Here is a 21,545-nt window from a genome sequence, read left to right as displayed (position 1 = left end):
TTCCTCCAGGGTTCCCAGTTTATGTGTCTGGTTCCAGCAAAGGGAGGGGAGAGGGGAGGATGCCCAGCCAAACCTGGGAGATTTGTCTCCAGGAAGGAGGCAAAACTGAGCTTTGCAGGTCACAGCGTCAGACACCAGAGCAGAGGGGAGCCCATCCTGCTGGCACCTGGCCTGGAGATGCAGTCCTCCCCAGTGGGGCCAGCAAGCCTGACTTTTGCATGAAATCCTCAGTTTCTATACTGGGATTGGCTCAAACATTACATTTTAAACTGTTTCAGCCAGATCTGAATCCCTGGCCCCCAGTCTGTGACTCGGAAAATGCAAGCCCCCTTGACATGCTTTTCTGATCTCGTTTTCTCTTAGGGTTCCCTGCACTTAGAGCGTGGACTGTGAGCCCCAAGGAGACGGTGAGTGTGAGAGCCACGAGCCCTGGTTCACCTGGGGGCACCCATAGAAGTCCACTCGCATCTGTGTGCAGCCAGTGCTTCTGGCAGCCTTGATTTAGAAATGCCCAGTTTGCAAACTGCCTGTCTGCGCAATCACCCACCCCCACCGCCCAACGCCCAGCCTCCCTAGCCCACTTCCCAACACTGATGCCCTCGGCGGTGGCTTTCCAAAACTTCTTCTATTAGTAGAAGAGTAAAGGCAGAATCAGGTCTGAAAGCTGAGGTTCGGGCTTGTTTCTAGCGGGTGACCGCCTCCCCAGTCCTCACAGAGCCTACGCATTGCCACTTTACCTTGATGTGATATTCCATCAAAGGAGAAGTACGCTTGGCTTACTAAATGTCCTTTTGAGATAAAGAGCAATATTCCTGTGTGGGCTCTGTGGCTGTCATGTCAGTCACTCACACCTCAGTATGTTTTAACACCATCAGATGGTTTTTCAGTTATTGTCTCCTTGAGGTCAGCCCACTGAGGGGTGTTTTTGACTTGAAGCCTTGAGCAGGGAGAGCCTGGGTGGGGCCTGGGAGCCTGCAGAGGGCCTTGGAGTTCAGTAGCCATTTGCATGAAGCACCATCTTTGGCCCCTGTCTTGGGTTGATGGGGCCACTGTGGGCAGGCCTGAAACCCTTGCCACCATGGTATCCCTGGGAAAACCAGCCTGAGGCTCTGAACCATCTGTTTACAAACAAGTGTTAGGAGACACAGACCCTTTACCTGGAGGACTGCCTGGGACTTCTCTGAGTTCTCTGGAATGGGCCAGCAGATTCCCTGCCAGTGGCTCTGGGATGCCACTTCCCTGCCAGCCTTTGGGGTGGGTGTGTGTGGAACTGGCTTCCTTCCTAATCTGGAGTAGCCACTGCTCCCTAGGTCTGATAAAAGACAGCCTGCGCCACCCAACCCCTCCCCTCGGACCCGTCACACTGCCCAAATCACCGCCATGCCTGTTGCTCCTTGAAAGAGGATGGGAAAAGAGCCTTGAAAACTTCCATCAAAATATCATCTATAGGTTAGCTGTGGTTACTTCTAAGTTTAGAGATTATGAGCGATTTTGATTTCCTGTGTTTTCTAAGATTTATGTAATACGCACATGTTTCTTTCATGGTTTTTTCCCAAGTGCTCTCTGGGGTGATCTAGGAACCCATGGGCATACATGTGTAGATGTGATCTTACCAGATCGGCCCCAGAAGAGAACAGGGCTCTGGGAACTGGGGTGTGGGTACCTTTTGATGGAAAAGTGAAAGGTGATGCTGGGGAGAGACTAAGGAGCTGGCAGAGGCGAGGCATGCCTCCTCCTCCAATTTTGCTGCCGTCATGAGCTAAAGACCCAAAGCATGATCATTTTCTGAAAATAATGTGGACTTGATCTGTCACTTCGGTTCTACTTCTCATCACCTCGGTAGCCTTGTTGCTTCCTCTCCACACTCAGCTCCTCCCAAGGCAGGGTCTTGTCTCTTTGTTCGTACCTGGGGCTCAGAGAGGTGCTAATTTGCATGGGAACTGGATTTGCCGTTCCCTATGGTGCAATGCTAAGGATCATCTCTTACGTTGCTTCATCCTGAAAACAAGATGCAGTGATTATCCTCATCCTGCAGGTGAGGAGACTAAGGCTCAGAGAAGTGAAGTGACTTGCCCAAAGTCACTTGACCATTAAGAGGCAGGACTGGAACCCGGTCCACCTGCCTTCAGATACCTCATTTTCCCACCATATCCCTGCAGAAACAACATTACATTTGTAAAAGACTGGACAATGGATAAAACAATGTATTCATAACTTCATTCCTTGCCACAGCATGTGTGGGGTATTTTTGCTCTCCCTGATTTTATCTGTATACATGTTTACTTTGACACAGGCTCACTAGTGCATCCTTGTCTGGCCTGTCACACAGCTGTGGCTGTTCTAGTGGGGTCAACACAGCGATAAGGGTTTGTGACCCAGATGAGCAAATGGCCAGGTGGGCATATTGGCCATCACCTGGTGAGGGCCAGGTGGGCTGCACCAGCTTGTGCTCCCTTGGGGTACACATCAGCCTTGCATCTTCCTGGTCCTGCACACCCAGTACCTCATTTTGCTGGCAAGATGGGAAGGCAGAACAGGACACCAGGGCTGGATCCGGGAGCCATCCTGCAGCTGCCCTGCTCAGCAGCTTGTCCCTTTGTAAAGACCAGCACCCAGAGACCCTCAGGAATAACAGCTAAGGCCTTGGTCTTTGGAGCCAGGAAAAATTGAATTTCAATCCTGACTGCTTCCTTCTCAAGCTATGTGTGGCCTTGGGCACATGGTGACTCTACCTCTTTGTGCCTCTGTTTCTTCATCTGTAAAATGGGTATCCATTCCACAGAATGCTGAAAAACCAGCCAGGCCACCTCCTTTCCTTCCCTGCCTAAGTAACAAGCTCTCACCCGAAGGGCAGCTTCCTGTTAGCCAGGGATGCCTGTCGCTTCTTGCATTGACTATAGGCAGATAAGTTAGGTTTTATTTTGTTTGTTTCTTTTTATTTTTGGAAGATGTCTAAAATTAAACGCTGGGAATCTTTTAATATGTATGATGAGAAATTGTTATATCCCTGAAGGCAGCATAACCTACTAGGAAGTTATAAAGGCTTTTTAAAAGTTTCCTCTTTCAAAATATAAGGAACTGGTAATTTCACTTCTAGGATACTTGCCCTGAGGAATAACCCAAAATGTATACAAAGATTGATCTACAAGGATGTGTATCATAGCAGTATTTATATTAGTTAACAGTATGAAACAACGCGGATGCCGAGCAGCAGGGGGCTGGGAGTCAGTTGTGGCGACACAGACCACAGAAGGAAGATTCTGGGAGGCCGCTGAAACTGTTTGAGACAAATCTTTAATGATGGAGGAGAAAATGTTCATATTTCAGTATTAAGTGAAAAGGCGATTTGTCAAAATTAATCCAAACTGTACTTTTTTGAATAGGCAGACAAAAACAGAAGTAAGCAAGAGAGAAAGGAGTGGGGGGAGAGGGAAAGAGAGAATAGAGAGAAGAAACAGATACAGAAGTGTGGGAGGATAACAGGTGACTTGTTTTTTTTCTTCGTGCTTTTCTGTACTTTCTAAATTTCCCCCAGTGGAATGTTCACTGTTTATGTAACCACAAAGAGGAGTTAGAGTTAAGAAAAAATCCTCTGCCCCCACCAATGTGTGTATGTGTGTGCTTTTGCTAGTCAGCTGTATAAGAAAAATGGGTAGGCCAGGCGTGGTGGCTCACACCTGTAACCCCAGCACTTTGGGAGGCCAAGGCAGGCGGATCACCTGAGGTTGGGAGTTCAAGACCAGCCTGACCAACATGGAGAAATCCTGTCTGTACTAAAAATACAAAATTGGCCCGGCATGGTGATGCATACCTGTAATCCCAGCTACTCGGGAGGCGGAGGCAGGAGAATCGCTTGAACCCAGGAGGCGGAGGTTGCAGTGAGCTGAGATCACACCACTGTACTCCAGTCTGGGCAACAAGAGGGAAACTGTCTCAAATGAAAAAAAAAAAAAAAGTTATGTTGGCACCTTTCATTCTAAAGTGTTCTTTTTTCTCAAAAAAATTTTTTTATTCAAAGCCAATGTCAATGTCACATAGTCTTCTTTCTGTCCTGGAGCTGCCGTTCTGAGAGAGCTAGCTTTGGTGCTGTATTCATCTGCTACAGCTGCCATATCAATGTACCACAGACCCCCCAGTTGTGGCTTAAACCACAGAGATTCATTTCTCACAGTTCTAGAGGATGGAAGTTCAAGATCAAGGTGTTGGAAGGGCTGGTTTCCTCTGAGTCCTCTCTCTTTGGCTCCTAGACAGCTGACTTCTCCCTGTGTCCTCACCTCCCAAATATGTCTCTGTGCTCAAATTTTTCTTATAAAGACACCAGTCCGATTGGATAAGGGCCCACCCTAACAACCTCAATTTAGTTTACTCACATCTTTTAAAACCTTATATCCAAATATAGTTCCATTCTTAAGTGGTGGGGGTTAGGATTTCACCATATTAATTTGGGGAACACAATTCAGGCTATAACAGTGACAGCTTATTCCTGGCAACTGTGACTATTTATTTTGCAGAGCATCAAGCTTGGAGCTGTAGTGGTATAAGGGGAGGGAGTTAAGTGTGGAAGGAAAAGTCAAGTCTCTGTCTTTAGGAAATCTCTGGAGAGGTGTGATGCAGACAACTAAGTAGGCAGTGCCCCTGGTTACCACCTTACCTTCCCAGCAAGACCCAGAAGCAACAGTACAGCCATTCCAGCTGAGCTCATCCATCACAGACTGGCTGTTTGAGGCCATAGCAAAATAGTTCAGCCTGCAAATATTAATTTCACTAAGAAACTCTCATGAGGTGAGAAGCAGTGAATTAGAGATAAACAATTTGATAGCTGAAATGGGCTTCTGGACATTCAAAGCTGAATGTAAAAAATAATTTTTTATAGCATCAACTGCAAAGTGATTTTGATTTATGAAATCAGTGGTGGAGAGGAGGACTAGGATGAGCAAGCTGGATCTGGATAGTGATGGTTGTTGAGTTTAGCCGAAGCAAAGCTTCACCTCTCTGAACCTTGGCACTGGCTTAAAGGTCCTCCTGTCCTTGTCAGATGGCCTTCTGAGATCAGTGTGGGTCAAAACCACTCTGAGGGGCTGGCAGTTGGACTGTTGGAGCTCAGTGTGGGGTGAGAGTGTGGCAAAGACACCCTCAAATATCTCTGCAAATGTCCTACTTTCTGTCCTTGCCTAAATCCAAAACTTGAAGTCATCCTTGACTCTCTCTTTTTTTCTGCTCATGTCTTCACTGTCACTGTCTTCTGTCTACTTCCTGTGAGCATCACCAAGTCCAGGCCACCGCCATATCTTGCCTGGACCACTGCATCAGCCTCCTGGCTGATACCGCTCCTACACCTGCCCCTGACCACCCACCCCAGGGCAGCAGCCAGAGGGCTCCTTTAAAAACACAGATCTGCTCGCATCACTCCCTGACTGTAACCCTCCAGTAGCTTCCTGATGTCCTCAGGCTAAAATCCAAGCTCTCCTGACAATAGTGGCTTAGAGTGCTTCCTGCCTTCACCTCTGGCCTCTGATCCCACCAGATCCCTGCTCTCTCTGTCCAGGTGATGCCCCATGTCCATGCCTCCAATGCTTCTCACTCACCACAGGGTAGAATCCAGGACTGTGCCTGAGATCCTGGAGTTGAAGGGACAGTTGATTAACAGCCCCACAATGTACAACAACTTGGTTTCAGCATTTTTCTCTTATTCTCTTACCGTAAAATCTCTTCTCTGGCCAGCTTTCCTGGGAGGCTGAAAATTGGTCAGTATTCCTAGAGGTCCATTTGGTACTGACTCTTTCTTTCCCAAATATCCTGGGACTCCCTGCCCTGGTAGATGTTAGCAAGGAAATCAACCAAATTTAAAGTTCTGTGGGCCTACTCCCATCCTGCCTCTCATAGGACCCTCACAGCCACTCTGGGACATAGGCCAGGTGGTATCACCATTCTCCCCATTCCATAGACAACAAAACTGAGGCACAGGGAGGGGAGGCCACTTGCCCAAGCTCACCCAACTACGAAATGGGAGAAAAGATTAAAACTGAAGCCACAAGACTGCACATTCAATGTATTTTTCCCCTTTGTAGTTCTGTGTTTAATCTCATGGTGACTTTTGAAGGAAATGACCTGGCACACTGTGCTTTCAGAGCATCTGTTTGTTACCTACTAACAAAGCACTTTTTCTCTTGAGCTCAAGCTGTTGAAACTGTACAGCCCTACTGCGATTCCTGCCACATCTGTGTAAATACATCCTCATAACAACCAGCTGGAAAGCAAAACATTCCATGAGGTACCAGATTATCTATGATACCTCTTCCAGCTGGCCAGTTTTCTTGGTGGCCCATAATTTATTCATTCAACAAATAGATATGGAGCCAAACACTGGGAATATAACAGTGAACAAAGTATACATGGTTCCTGCCTTCAGGGAGCTGACATTCTCCTAAGGGAGATGGACAATAAGCAAACAAACAAATGCATGTGCAATATGCTGTAAGGACTATCAAGGAGAATACAGCTGGGTGAGAGGAGAGATGGGGAGGGGCTACTTTATATAAGGTGTACAGGGAAGGCTTCTTGAAGGAGGTGACCATTCAGACTGGAATGAGAGGATGAAAACTAAGAACAATGTTCCAGGCAAAGCAACAAGCAAAAGCCTGAGGCAGGCTGAAGCTGTGGGATGTTTGCGGAACATCATGGAAGCCAGGAAGCCACAGGAGAGTGCAGGGGAGGGAGAAGTGAGAGGTGAGGTCAGAGAGGTGGGTGAGGGGCTATGCCTTAATTCCAGGGGAGGTGGGGCACTCAAGTGTCTTGAGTGGACTGAGAGGCGGATGCAGGCTCCCCCAGCTGCTGTTTGGAGAGTCTGCTGCAGGGGGCAAGGGCAGAAGCAGGGAGACCAGGGAGAATGTTGCCATTATCCAGGTGAGAGATGATGGTGGCTGGGCCAGATGAGTGGCAGTGGAGGAGAAAAGTGGCTGTGTTCCAAACAGATATGACAGTTGAGCTGACCTGACCACCATCATGTTGGGGGTGAGATTAGAAGGAAGAAGAATCAAAGGTGATGGGGTGTGCTTTGACACCAATGGTATTTTACAAGTCACCAAGGACACTAATCACTCAGAGCTAGTACAAACCCCACAAGTTAAAGGGCATAGTCCCCAATAAGACTGCCCCCACTTAGATGCCAACTACCAGGGGGGTCCCCAAGCTGCCTGCACTTCTGACCAGCTGGCAACAAATTCAGGGGTTCCCACAACCCCCTCTGGTTTGATAATTCACTAGAATGACTCACCAAACTTAGAGAAGTGCTGATCTTATGATTACAGTTTTGTATACAAATCAGGATCAGCCACATACAGGGTAAGGTCTGGAAGGGCCTCAGTCTACCCCTCTGTGAACTGGGAGGCATGGAAGAGCCCTGCAGCCCTGGCATGCCATGCATCTGTGTCAAGCCCACCAGAGGCTGGAGAGCCCCCACTTAGATGCCAACTACCAAAATGTGTAGGATAGAGCTCCCACACATTTTTCAGGACATGGAATCAGGGCACATCACCTCCCAGGAACATCGATGTGTTCACCAACTGAGAACTCCACTGAGTTTTGGTGTCCAGAGTTTTTATTAGAGCCTCATCACGTAGGCATGATTGATTGAATCATCAGCCATGAGACTGAACTCAGTCTCCAGCCCCTCCCCTCAGTGGAGGCTAGGCTGGCTGAAAGCCCTAACCGTGTAATGACACCATTGTTCCTTCTGATGCCCAGAACCCATCCGACTCATCTCATCTCTTAACATAAACTCAAGTGTGCTCTAAGGGGCTCATGAATAACAAAGATACTCCTACCACTTGGGAATTTCCAAGGAGTTAGAGTTTTCCTTACAGGAACCAGGGACAAAAGCCAGTCAAATTCTTTATTATACCACCATATACAGGTGGAGGCTGGTGCCATTTACCAAGACTAGCAGAAGACCAGAGAGGGGACAGACGGTTTGGTATAGGAAAACAGAGGGTAATGGTGTGGATGTCTTAACTTTAAAGTGCTCATTAGATATCAAAGTGGAAATGTGGTGTAGGCAGTTGGAGCTATGAATCTGTAGCTCAGGGAGATATCAGTATGCAAATCATATTTAAAGCTATGGGGCTGGATAACTGAGGAAACCAGTGTCTTTAGGGAGAAAAAAGGAGCCCACGGCTATGCCTTAAGCTTCCCACACTTAGTGGTGGGGAGAGGAAAGGCCAGCAAAGGAAATAGAAGAGGAGGGCCAGAGAAGTAGGAGAAGCAAGGGAGTGTGAGGTCCCCGGGCAAGTGCTTCGCAAGGAAGAGTGAGCAGCAGTGTCAAATGCTGCTGTAGGCCAAGGAAAGGGGGGACCAAGAAATGGTCTCTGGACTTGGCAAGATGAGGGCACAGTCATCTTGAGCTGAGTGGCTTCGGGAAGGGGAAGGTGACAAAAGCCAATTGAAGAGCACCAAGGTGGGAATGGTTGGTGAGGAAGCAGAGACAGGGAGCGAAGCGCCCGGAGGAGCTGAGGGCCTGGGGAGGGGTTAAAGTGTGAGCTGTCGTAGCACACCTGGTGGCCAGAGAGTATGTGCAACACTTGTTCTGTGCCCAGTTCTGAGCCAGGAGTTGTAGGTGTCTTCTGGGAGCACAGAATGGGAATGGGGAGGTGAGATGGGAGTTGCCATCCATACTCTAGAACAGAGTGTGTAACGTGTGACGCTGGCCAGCAGAAATAGAGAAGAGGAAATATTTCTAATTGGGGATAGTCAGGATAGACATAACCACAGCTATTTCTGTTGAGCATTTTCTGCGTGCCTGGGAACACGATGGGCCCTGAAATGCATTCTCTTATCTAACATTCATGACACTGGTATTCTCTCCATTTCACAGGTAAGAAAGTTAAGGCTTAGCGAGGTCCAAGTTCACACTCTTAGAAATTGCCAGAGTTGGAAGTGAATGCTGACTGGAAAGCATGCTTATAGGCAAAGTTCAGTAGCGAGAGGGGCCAGGCAGAAATAAGGACTCAAACACAGGAAAAGCCTATGTGAGTTTGGAGGATCCCTGGGTGAGGACCCACATCAGAGCAGAAGTGGAACAGGTGAATCCCATGTGAGTCACCCGAAAGAGGGACCCAGTGCCCCCCATGCACATGTCACTGATGATGTGGGCTCAGGCAGCTCCTTGACCTCTTGAGCTGCCTTCCTCTGGCCAGAGGAGAGTGCAGATGTCAGTGGACAGGACTGAAGCAAGGGGAGACTCAAGGGGAGAGGAGCGGAGGCTGGACGGCATTGGCGTATCCCTGACCTTTGCCAATACTTTCCCACACCCTTCTGCCCGCGCTCTCTGCAGCCACACTGCAATGCCAAACATGCCCGGGCCAGGGAGATGCCCCCTGTCACAGCCCTCACAATTTCTTGTCTTTAAACAGGGTCAAAGGGCCCTGCCCACCCCTGCCAGGGAGCATAATTATGAGGTAAAATAACATTTTGGGAGAAAGTACTTTGAAGTAATGTCCAGCCAAAGCCAGGAGTCATGCCCTCATTCAGGAGTGGTGGGACCACCGTTCTAACAGGCAGAGGGGTGTAGGTGGACAGTGCCTGAGGGCAGATTTGGAGCTGTTTTGGAAACGTCTGTGATCTCTGGAGGCATCCCTGAGAGCCCTCAGGTTCTGGTTTCCCACCTGTGAAATGGGTGCATCCTGGCTGAGTGAGGCTGCAGGCTGCCTGCTAAGAGGGAATGCCAGTGAGCCCAGCTGGGCAGGATGCGTTTTTATAACCTGTGGGGTCACCAAGTGAAGCTCTCCAGCCCCTGCTGGGCTTGGCACACACGCATGGCATGCCAGGGCTGCAGGGTTCTTCCATGGCTCCCAGTTCACAGAGGGGTGGACTGAGGCCCAGAGAGACCAGCCTAAGCTTCCCTCCAGCACGTGTTGATATTTCCTTCCCAAAATCTTTATACCATGAAAGCAGAGGAGGGAGACAGGAAGGGAGGGAACAAAGAAGAAGTGAGGAGTGGGATGGGACCCAGGAATATAAGTGGATTTGGAAGGATGGAGGCTCACCTTTGTTTGCAGGAAGGAAACTTGAAGAGTGAGCAAGGCCAAGAACATTCTTAATTTGGAACCTATTATTTCATCACTTTACCTGGAAGTCCATGACCCCACTACTCTATTTACCTCAGGCAGTGAATATTAGAGGTCTGGGTGCAGATTCTGGGGGTGAGTGGGCTGGGCAGGAGAAGCAGCTAGGAGAAAAACACTTAGTGATGCTGGCTTGAAGGTGTGACATCCTGCTGGGCCCTGGCACATGTGTTTTTGAAAGGGGCTCAAAAATTGAGGGTAGGGAACAGGGATGGATAGTGTCTGTGATCTAGAGGTGGGCCGTGAATGAGTTGGGGATGCCTGCCCCCTCCTGCCTTTGCTGCCCTCACCTGGTGGCACCAGGGCCAGTTCTTGAAAAGCTGGAGCCTGCTTGGCTCTCCCGGGGCCTCTGTGCTGCGTGCCTTCCAGAAACCCTGACTTGTGCACCTCGCAGGCAGGTTCCTGCTATGGGTCAGATTTCACAGGTTTCTGGAACCTCCTCACTAGATACCTCTTGGTGTCTTCCATGAGCCCGTTGGAAGATTTGAGGGTGGGAGCATTTGGGAGAGAGGAATCAGGTCTCTGGAGCAGCTGCTTGGTGCAGAGAATCAGCCGGGAGTTTTGTGCACACTCTTACTGAAGACTATCATGACCAGGAAGGGTGGGTGCCACTCTCTCCATTTCACCGCGGGCAAACTGAGGCTTGGAGAGGCTAAGCAGATTGTCCTGGATGTCTTAGCTGACAAGCAGGGGAAGTGGGATGAGAAGTCAAGTCCACAGGACCACATGCCTGGGGCTGGAGTCTGCTGCTGCCCGATGTGCATGCCCCCTCATGCTGGGTCCCCAAGGCTGATGCTGATGTGGATCCGAACACAGCTCCTTGGTTGCCTTGGCCGTTCCCTTCCCCTTTCCCTCCATTGTCTTTGCAAGCCAGATGGCCCACTCTCCTCAAATGCACTCTAGGAACTCCTTGGCCTCAAACCCTAAAGAGCCCCAAAGATCCTAGACATGCCCCCAAATTAGGCCACCCCCAAACAGCCAAAGGGAATGAAGTCTTCAGGAGTCCAGAGGAATTAAGGTTGGAAGGAAAGCTCATGCCCTTCAACTTCAAGAAATGTGATCATCAGACCTCCAATGCCAGAGCTTGGAATAGTGGGCCAGACCAAAAAAAAAAAAAAATATATATATATATATATATATACACACATACACACACAATATATATATGTTTTTCCTGTCATGCTCATGTGTGCATGTGTGAGAGAGAGAGAGAGAAACACAGGAAGACAAAAAGAGAAGCAGGAAGGAGCAAAGGAACCAGGAATGGTCAGACTGAATCAGGATATTTCCAGGGCTGCAATGAGCCCATTGTTGGTGAAGTGGCATCGGAAGCCCCAGTGTGGCTGAGGATGAGTCCCTGAAGGGTCATCAGCCGTACGAGGTCATTCAGTGCCAGGCCAGACACCCTACCCCCCATGAATAGATCAGAGACACTGCAGTGCTCCAGCCCCCTAGGACCACAGTGATGTTCCCCTCATCAGCCCTGAGCCATCTAAAGATGCTCAGCGTGCCAGGGAGGGCTGCTGCACCTTGTGAGTTTTGTATGTGTTCCCATTAAAGCAAAACAAGACCCAAGACCTGGTTGGCAGAAGAGTTGGCCCTTAGTTACCTGGACCCCCAGGTAGCCCTCCACTTGCACACACCTGTCAGAGGACCTCTCGCTTCCCATCCAGTGACAATTCTGTACTGGCAAGTACTTTACCGTCCAACCCCCACTGATGGCCTCTGTTGGCTGATTTTCTTTCATTTTCTTTCTTTTTACACACACTTGGAAGGCTCCTGGCTTCAGCCAGGCACGCCGAGGAGGCTTGGAGTAGCAGGGCTGATCAATGCTGGGAGGCTCCTTGCGGCTGCCAGAGCCATAGTTCTGGGTGGGGGCGGCTGTGGGCTCTGCAGCAGTGGCTCTATGTGTCTCTGCCCTGCTGCTGGCGGCCAGAGCTCTGGACAGCTCCTTGCCCTGCGGACTCTCAGCCCCAAGCCTCAGAGCCCAGGGCACAGGAGAGGCCTTCTCCTGGGGTACAGCTTGCCTGGTACACCCCAGGAGGGTAAGTGAGGGATGTTGGTACAGTGGACCCATGGGGGCTGGGAGGGAGCCACAGGGCCCTGGGACAGAGCTGGTAGAGCCATTGGTGCCGGGGCTATGGCTGTTGGTGTTGGAGGAGGAAACAGCTCAGAGACCATTCCTGCTGATTCCATGAAGCAGCAGCAGGGACTTGGCTCTGCCCAAACTCAAGACAGCCTGGAATTCTGGTGAAGGAAGGTTGTTGTTGGCTTGCAGCCAAGGCGAGGTGGTTATAGGACTTCCCTGAAGGACCTGAATTCCTTCCCTCATTCATTGCCAGATGTTTACTGAGGGCCTTGTGCATGCCAGCTCCCTGCTAGGCACCAGGGGGTTCACGAGGACTGAAATAGGGTCTCTCCCAGCAGCGCCCCTAGTCTTGCCAGGAGGACGGTTGCTGAAATAACTATAGTGCCATGTGACGTGTGATCAGAGAGGGTCTGGCCAGGGAAGGTAGAGGCCAGTGAGGCCTCAGCGTGCCGGAGAAGCTTTTATAGAGGAGGGGCCATTTCAACCAGGCCTTGGCAGATAAGTAAGAGTTCTTCAGGGGACAAAGGGCAGCCAAACTGTTATGAGTGACCGCAAAAAGATCTGAACATACGAAACGCGATCATGTGTGGCGACAGGCTCGGCAGGTCTGAGCAGAGGCTGCAGAATGCCAGCAGAGAAAACTGACAGGGCCTCCCCACCGAAGGCCTCCGAGGCCAGATGACGGGGTCGGGACTTGGTCTTGCAGGCAGGTGAGAGACACTGAAGATTTTAATTTTTTTGTTAAGAGAGGGGTCTCACTCTGTGGCCTAGACTGGAGTGCAGTGGCACAGTCATAGCTCACTGCAGCTTCCAGCTCCTGGGCTCAAGTGATCCTCCCACCTCAGCCTCCCCAGTAGCTGGGACTATAGGCATGCCACCATGCCCAGAGGCACTGCAGACTTTAAAATGGGGGCTTGATGTGGTCAGCTTTGTATCTTGGAAAATTATGGTGTGGATGGAGTGAGAAGGGAGCCAGGGACCCTACAGAGAAGAAGTGCTTAGACTGAGGCAGTGGAGTCAGGAGGTGGAGAGCAGGGGACAGCTCTGCCCTTTTCTGAGTTTGAGTGACAAGGGTCGATTGTGAAGGAAAAAGAAGCGTCAGGGATGATTTCAAAGTGGACAGTGGGGCCTGGGTGGGTGACGCTGCCTCCTGATGAGAGAGGGGACAAGGGGAGAAGGAGCAGGTGGAAGAGAGAATGAGGTCATAAGGTCAAATCTGGCCACACTGGGACCTGACTTTGAGACAGTATCACCCCCCAGGCCCCTGCCCCAGCAAGCTTCATGGTAAACCTTGCCGATGCTGAGTCAATGCCAGATTTATCATCCACGCACTCTCCAAATCTACATGTGGTCCCTCAACTTGTGAGAGCCGCCACACTCAAACAGAAGGATCTTACCCTGCACCTACGGCAGGCTTGGCCTGTCCCTCGCTGTGTGGGGTGGCACCCCCTTTCCATCTAAGTGCACATGTGGAAAGTGGGTGCCATGTCCCTAGTGTGGGCAGGTTTCCCAGGTGTTGAATGAGAATATCGCTGGGCAGGTTGGTGGTGCAGAGCCTATGATAGAAATGGATCATTTAGAAAGGCTCTGTGTCCTGGTGGCAGGTGAGCAGGGGTCAGGGATACCTGGGGACACTGCCTCAGCCCACCACTGACCCCTCTCCAGGGAGTACAGGGATTCTGCCTGGCTTTGGAAAAGGCCTTGGCTTAGTAGAAATGGAAACATCGGGGAGCTATGGTTTCTAAGATCCAGGGCTGGAGTTTGGGAGTGCCCAGCTTTGTGGGGGATTCCTGGTTGTAAGTCACTGGAACTAAACAACTCCCTTTGCTGGTTCCTCCGCTGTTTCAGGCTCTGTTCTGGGATTTCCACTGCCCAGGCTTACTTAATCCTCACACAAGGAGATCAGAGAGGAGAAGCAACTGGCCAGTGTCACACAGCCAGAACGTGATCAGCCAGGTTCCTGTGCAGGCCTGGCAGACTTGGGTGCAGGGCTTCTGCGCTTCCTCCCCCAGCCACCCAGCCAGTGCCGCATCTGGTCTCTGGGTGAAGTTGGAAAAGACAGAATTTTTAAAAACAGTATGAGATTCATACCTGAGTTGCCAAATTAAATATTTTTAAGACAAAGGTTAATGGGAACAGTAGCGCTTTGTCTGTCTCTCTCTCTCTCTCTCTCTCTCTCTGGGGAAAGGTGTTATACATAAGCAGGTGTGCAAAACACACATACACATAGAGACACACATTTGCACTCCAAATCATTGTAAGAATAGACACATTTACCTGGCGCAGACACACAGATACACGTCCCCAAAACTCCCCTGCATGCCTATGCCTACCCCTGCTGCACACATGTCTACCCACAGGATTCAGACTGACTTCCAAAGTTAACTAAGGGAACTGGACTTCCAACCCAATATACGAGCCAAGAGGATTTGAAGTCTTGCACTCCCTATCTCACCAAAGACTAGCAGAGGACCTTAATGCTGGCTTTAATCTCCACCCCACTGGTCAGGGGCTGAGCTCCCAGGGTTAGATGGTACAGAGTGCAACTTTGCCCAGGGACTCTGCTAAGAGTCACGGCCACCATCTATTAAACACAAGCCAGGCTCTTGAAATGCATTGCCTCATTTCACATACATTCTGGCCCTGGAGTGTGTGGGTACAATACTACCTTCATTTTATAGATGAGGAAACGGAGGCTCAGAGAGCTGGGTTGTCTCGCCTGGGGTCTCATGCAGATCACAAGTTGCAGAGCCCAGACTGAACACTGAACTCCTCCAGTGGAAACAGCAGCCTGAGTCCTTAGGTTTTTGTTTTGTTTTGGTTTGGTTTTTTTTAGAGATAAAGTCTTGCTCTGCACCCTGGCTGGAGTGCAGTGGTACAATCCTAGCTCACTGCAGCCTTGAACTTCTGTACTCAAGCAAACCTCCCATCTCAGCCTCCTGAGTAGCTGGGACCACAGGTTTATACCACCACAGCCAGCTAATTTAAAGAAAAAAATGTAGAGGGCTGCGCGCAGTGGCTCATGCCGGTAATCCCAGCACTTTGGGAGACCAAGGCAGGTGGATCACCTGAGGTCAGGAGTTTGAGACCAGCCTGGCCAACATGGAGAAACCCTGTCTCTACTAAAAATACAAAAATTAGCTGGGCGTGGTGGCGCACGCCTGTAGTCCTAACTACTCAGGAGGCTAAGGCAGGAGAATCACTTGAACCCGGGAGGCGGAGGTTGCAGTGAGCCAAGATCACACCACTGTACTCCAGCCTAGGTAACAGTGAGACTCCATCTTACAAAAAAAGAAAAAAAAAAATTTGTAGAGATGGAGTCTTAGTACATTGCCCAGGCTGGTCTCGAACTGCTGGCCTCAAGCAATCCTCCAGCTCCAGCCTCGCAAAGTGTTCTTTGCGAGTATGAAAAGTTGTTCCTTTACTTCCTGACAAGCTAAGGAGCCCCAGCCCTGGTTTCTGGAACTATTCCCCAGTTTCTTCGCAGCCTGCCCTCTCTGGGCCATGACCTGGCAGGTAGGGAAAAAAAAGGACTTTGAGCCTAACAGAGGCAAGGAGGCTACTGCCCAGGGATGGTGAATAGGACAGCTTTGGAATCAGATCCTGGGCTCCAGCCTTAGTCTTTCCATCTGTAGAATGGGGATGATACTAGTATCCTACATTGGGCTCTGTTGAGCATTAAATGAGAGAACACTTGGAAATGCTTAGCCTGGAGCCCAGCACATAGGCTAGTATTGTTGTTGATGTTGTCTTGTTACTGTTAGCATCTGCCCATCACTCATGAACAATTTCCTGAGGACCCATTTTGTGAAGTAGTTTGTGTGTTATCCCCTGGAGATGTGGAGTTAGCTCATATTCTAGTGGAAGAGATAGAAGTATTAATAAATGAGGATGCTTTGGTGCAATAGATGCTTGGAAAGAGGTCTGTACAGTGGGGACACGGAAGGCCGTGGCACATTCTATTAAAAGCAGCAGGAGCACTTTTAATTGACAGGGTGAAAAGGGCATTCCAGGAAGAGGGATCAGCAGTGGCTAAGGCTCAGAACAAGAACAGTTTGAATGCACTGGAAAAGCTGTACATGGAGCAGGGGGAGCAGGTTCTAATATCCACAGGGCCCACCCCTATAAGCTGTGAGAAAAGCAGGCTGAGTATAAGACAACATGGAGTGGTGGAGACTGTGGCCAACTGGGAAGGGCTTGACAGCTCTGACGGGAAGGAGGACTCGGCTCCATGCAATTATTGATATGAAGAAAAGCTGGCCTAGTGTTACCAGGTTTTCCAAGTTTTCCAGAGATGTCAGGGACCCAGGTTTTTATGTGGAATATCCTAACTTCAAAATAGTGAGCCAACACTGGGAAAGCCAAACGGAATAGAAGGGGCTGCCAGTTTGCAGTCCTAGGTTAGACCCAACAGTGGGGCAGGTGTTGGCAGGTGGTGGGAGAAGCTGTGGACTCCAGACTCTGTGTGGGCAGCCCTGAAAGCTGCAGGCTGAGACCTGGCCCACGGGAATCAATACTTGTTCTGCAGATGAGTTAGGGAGTTTGGACTTCATCCAGAAGGTTAGGGTAGACTGTGAGGTTTGATTGAGGCAGAGAAGTGAAACAATGGGAAGTGTGTTGTATGACTTTAGCCCACCTGCTGCGTGGAGGCTGGCTTGGTGAGAAGAGATGGCAGCTGGGAAGGTGGGCAGAGGTCTTAACAGGGCTCCAGGCAGAAGGTGATGGTGACCTGGGCCGTGGCTATGGGGTGAGAGAAGAGGAGAGATTCTAGAGGGGTCAAATTTATGCAGAGATTGACTCGGAGAGTACAAGAGCAGGGAGGCCCGGGTGCCGGCCGTCTCCCTGACCCACCTGGGCAACTCTGTGGTGTTTCTCACCAAGATGGGGCAGCTGGGAGGAGAAAAGTGGGGGCAGCAGGGAGGGGTGATAACTCTAGCTTGGGCCATGTCAAGTTTAGATGCCTGTGGGGAATACCTGCCACCTGGTCAGACATCTCTCTCAGGGGAGGGAGGGCTGAAGACAGAATGATACCTCCACCTAGACTGAGTCTTACCCTCTCTCCAGGAACCTGTAAGATCTTCGCTTACTTTGTGCTTGCTCGATCTTCTGAGAGTCAAGTTTATTTCTTGGGCTTGGATTTGGGTTTTGTTCCTGGAAAGACTGAAGGAGAAGGTGGATTGATACGTAATGCCAGAACAAAGATCTGTGAACAGCTCAGCTCTGATTCATTCTTCTTAGCCCTACCCCATGATCTGGGCAGCTGGGGGAGGGGGAACAGAGGGCAAACACCTGAGTTACCTGGGCCCACAGTCACCACATCAATGAAATTCTCACTTCTAGGAGCTAGGTCTGAGCTCTCTTATCCTGAATGCTCAAAAGAGGATTCTTACCTGCACTTGACAGAAGAAAAGGGTTTGCTAAGCAGATTGATGGTTTAACAAGCCCACTTAGGAGAGCAGGCTTTTAGCAGCATCATTTGCATTCCAACAATGAGTGTACAAATTATAAATGAGTACTTCTCTATTTTTAAAGCGATTTTAAGACTCCTCATCTGTTGTCAAGAATGTCACTGAACATACCAAGGACACACACAGCAATGCTGCAATCCTTTTGAAAAGAAATGATTATATTAGAGAACTGACATGTGTTGAGCATCTGCCAAACACACCAGGCACCGTGCTACGCATTTTAGAGGCATTGGCTCATTTAGGCCTCTACCCCAGGGGGTAAAGTTGTTATTTTCTTACCAAGGAGAGGAAGCCAGGTCCAGAGAAGGCGAGCTGTTGGTGTAGGCTCACTCAGCTGAAGAGGGCCTCAGGGTCAGCGGGGCTGGATGTGGGTTCTGAGTTCTCCCTGACACACCTTATCATGGTTTCTCACTAGTTCAGGTTTCTGCCTCCTGGCCAATGCAAGGATGACCTAAAATAGGGCTTCACAGGGTTGAGAGAGCAGAAGGGATGTGGGGGAGAGTGGAAGAGAGGGCACTGAGAAGTTAAGAAAAGAAGAAGGCTCAGTTCAGAGAGAAGAGAAATGAAACAGCCCCAAAAGGAAGAGAAGGGAAGCTCTGAGGGGTTGTACCAGGTGTGGCCCCGTTCAAAGCCCAGTTTTGCCAGGCGCTGACCTTGGGCAAGTGCTTTCTCCACCTGCGAAGGGTGGAGTTTGTCCCCCATGCCGGTTTTCCCCCAACTTCAGTCATTTGTTTTTATCTGTAAACCTCCCACGGGATTACCCATTTGGTCTTGTTTTCATCAGTTTACCATTTTACCTGATTACGTTTTAAAAGAAATTTTTTAATGCAATTTAAGTGGAATATAATATCACTTGTCGTCAACAGGAACTAATCATTAAAATAAACACAAAGAAATAAAAATCATCATATGATTAAATTCCACCCCGCTGCCATGGCCTGAGTTCTGCTCTTTGTCTCTGTTAGGAGGGAGAAGGTCAGAGGTGTGAAAGGCACGTTAACCCTGAGCCGGGTCTTTTCTCTCTGAGGCAGCCTGCAAGAATGAAAGGGCACAGGCACCATGTCCCGACTGCAGCCTGGAATCCCTTCTCTGAGCATCGTGGTCTGAGGGCACGCTCTGTGGAAAGGGAGGGCCAGCTGTCGTCTTAGAACTTTCTAGAATGGCAGAGACTGGAAAAGTTCAGGGATGTGAGCACCCCACCAAGGAGAAAAAGGGGCATAAAGAGTGGGTGGGATTCCAGAACAGACCCCTACATTCTGTGACCAAAGGAATGATAATTTTTCAGTGCTTTCTGCATTTTGATAAGGGAGGAGAGGGCGCACCGAGGGGGCTTCAACCCAGCACTGCCTCTAGAGGCCAGGAGAGCCACTAGAGCCTCAGCTCTTCCTCTGTAGGCGCAGGGAGGACATCCTGAGCTGTCTTTGCTGCTGGCTCTCAGGTTGCCCAGGGTCACATTCAGGGTGGGGCAGCCTGGATCTTTTTAATCCCATATTAATGAATTATGTGCCCAAGAGCAGGCTTAGCTGGGGGGAAATGAAGAAAAATAAGAAAGAGGATAGGGAGGAGGGCCATGGCTGGAAGGGACGTGGGGGATGGCTCATAGGGGAGCCCCCTCAGCCCTGAACTCTGGGGGCCTCCGTGTGGGCTCTGCCCAAGTTACGGGGTATGGGTCTCCCCCACAGCCCTTGCTGCTGTCATGTGTGAGCTGCTGTCGGTACATGCAGGCTCCTGGGCGTTCCCTTCCCCAGGGGCCTTCCCTGCCAGGCTCTGGCCAGCCACCAGCCTTAATAAGGAGGTGCCTGGGGGGAGAGTGGGAGCCAGATTTATACTGAATGACCGAGACAGACAGAGAATGCTAGGTTGAACGGATCTTAGAGAACCTTCTAACTCATAGTTCCTCCACAACCAGGGGTTCAAATTGTGACCTCCATTTGTAGATAAGGAAACCAAGGCCCAGCCAGGGGACACTCGCACAGCCAGCCTGGGACACAGCCAGGATGGATTCAAGGCCTCTGACTCAGGCAAGGCCTCCCTCCCTGTGTTATTCCTCCGCTCAGGGGGCTACGACTGAATACACCACGATTGGAGCCTGTCCCAGGGACCAGCCAGTGGCTGCCCCCCTTATTATGGGCCCAGCACTCAGGGTATGACCCAACTGGGCTCCTTTGTGCCAATTCTGAGTGTTCCCGGAGTGTCCTGGCTCACCCTGGGTGCCAATCATGGCCTCTGGGGACACCTTCTTCTTTTCTGTCTAGAGAGTGTGGCCACTCTCCTGCCCTTTGCCACACTTGGCACACTATCCCCTGTGTCCTCAGAGATTCTTGAGAGATCTCAGCAGGACGAGCCTGCGGGGCCGGGCCTGGTGCACAGTAAGTTCACAGTCCCGTGAGGGTCTCCTAGCTGGTACCCTGTGCTCGCTGGTTTTGTAGGCTCCGAGAATTGCCAGGTCTTGGAAGCTGGGTGTGACTAGGTGGTGAGTCATAATCATAGACCTGACCTCTTTCCCAGGGACTTCTCAGCCTTGCCCTGCCCCAAGCACTTCATCTGGGCTTTCACATGACCGCCATGTGTTTTCTGTGATCAAACCCCTCATTCCAGCTCATCCCCCTCCCCATGACCTCACTCAGCCCTATGCAGGGAGGGAAAAGGTTGGTTTTCTGGAAAGCAAGTTGGGTGATCCCCAGGTGCCCCCAGGACAGTTGTAGGCAGGCCCTCAACTGGACAGAAGGCCCCTGTCTAAGCCAGAGTCAGCACTGCCCGGTCGGGGGCAGGGAGAGGACTGCAGATCCCGTTGATTGGGAGCCATAGCACCGGCCCTGTCTGGAGTTTGAAACCAGAGGCTTGTGAGTAAATCCACGGCCGATGCCTGTAAGTGGAGCCAGTTCCCACTGTGAAAGGGCCTTTTGTTTTACCCCGTGGTTCCTGGGTGAACTATGATTCCATTTTAATTAAATATGCAGCTGCTGGGGCTGAGCAAGCTGCCCTCACCCTCGGCTCCATGCTGGTCGGGGAGACGACATAGGGGAGATGGAAGTTTGATGTCTGGACTCTGTCCAGCCAGTAAATGGTGAGCAAGGGGTGGGCACAGAGCCTGGGGGCAGGTGACTGGCTGCTGGTCAGCAAAGGGTTACTGCTCAGTATAGAGGAATCCACCCTGCAAGATGCCAGCTCTCCTTGGGCATCCAGTTAACAGCTCTTCTGGGGACACACTCTGGAAATGAAACCCCTGGGGCAAGAGAAAGATATTTTCTGATTTTACACAGGCCCAGCAGGGGCTCAGGGCAGCGCTAGTAGAGGGGCAGAGCTGGGGGTGTGGCCCCTGTGGCCCCCACCAGCCCCAGCCCCTCTGCTCTCAGTACTCTGCTCCTACTGCCTGGTCATTTCTTGCACAGAAATGATTGTTCAGCCAGGCGGTGCAGATGAAACTCTGAATTGAAAGGCCTGTGGGAAAGCCTAGCCCTAGCTACCTATCCCACCTTCCCCTTGGTTCCGTGTTATCGAGGCTCAAATGTCTTCTCCGAGAAGTCCTCCAGAATCCAGGTGATCTCCTTCCACCCCACGTACTTCGTTCCTCCTCACTCAAAAATGATCTTGCTTCTTCATTTGAATTCTTGCCTATTGCTCCCACCCCACCCCCAACCCCCCCTTATAGAACCTGAGCGCGATAAGCACAGGGCTTTGTCTGTTTTTCTGACACAGTTCTGGCGCAGATCACGTACTCAGTCAGGGTTGAATGAATACACTTAGGGAATACTGGGGGCAAAGACTCCACCTAAAAATGTGACCTAATTTAGCTACACGACGCTGGTGCTCCTCCAGTTGGGAGAGGTTCCCTGAGCCCTGTCAGATTCAGTGGCGTCCCCAGGCTGG

General features: G+C 50.5%; 1 protein-coding gene across 2 annotated transcripts in view; it reads left to right on the top strand.

Moving 5' to 3' along the window:
* Positions 1-334: 334 nt before the first annotated feature.
* The window catches only part of ATP2B2 (ATPase plasma membrane Ca2+ transporting 2), a 302,597-nt gene continuing 281,386 nt past the window's right edge, over positions 335-21,545 (top strand). Inside the window, exon 1 of one of the 2 annotated variants that reach the window (XM_032270594.1) lies at positions 335-407. The gene's annotated coding sequence lies outside the window, so the exon portion shown is untranslated. The remainder of the gene's footprint in view (positions 408-21,545) is intronic. The other variant, XM_032270601.1, reaches the window with a different exon arrangement.

The sequence above is a fragment of the Sapajus apella genome, unplaced genomic scaffold (genome assembly GCF_009761245.1).
Source record: "Sapajus apella isolate SASKATOON/1434 unplaced genomic scaffold, GSC_monkey_1.0 scaffold213, whole genome shotgun sequence".
Taxonomy (NCBI): domain Eukaryota; kingdom Metazoa; phylum Chordata; class Mammalia; order Primates; family Cebidae; genus Sapajus; species Sapajus apella.
This window is presented reverse-complemented; position numbering and strand designations above follow the sequence as displayed.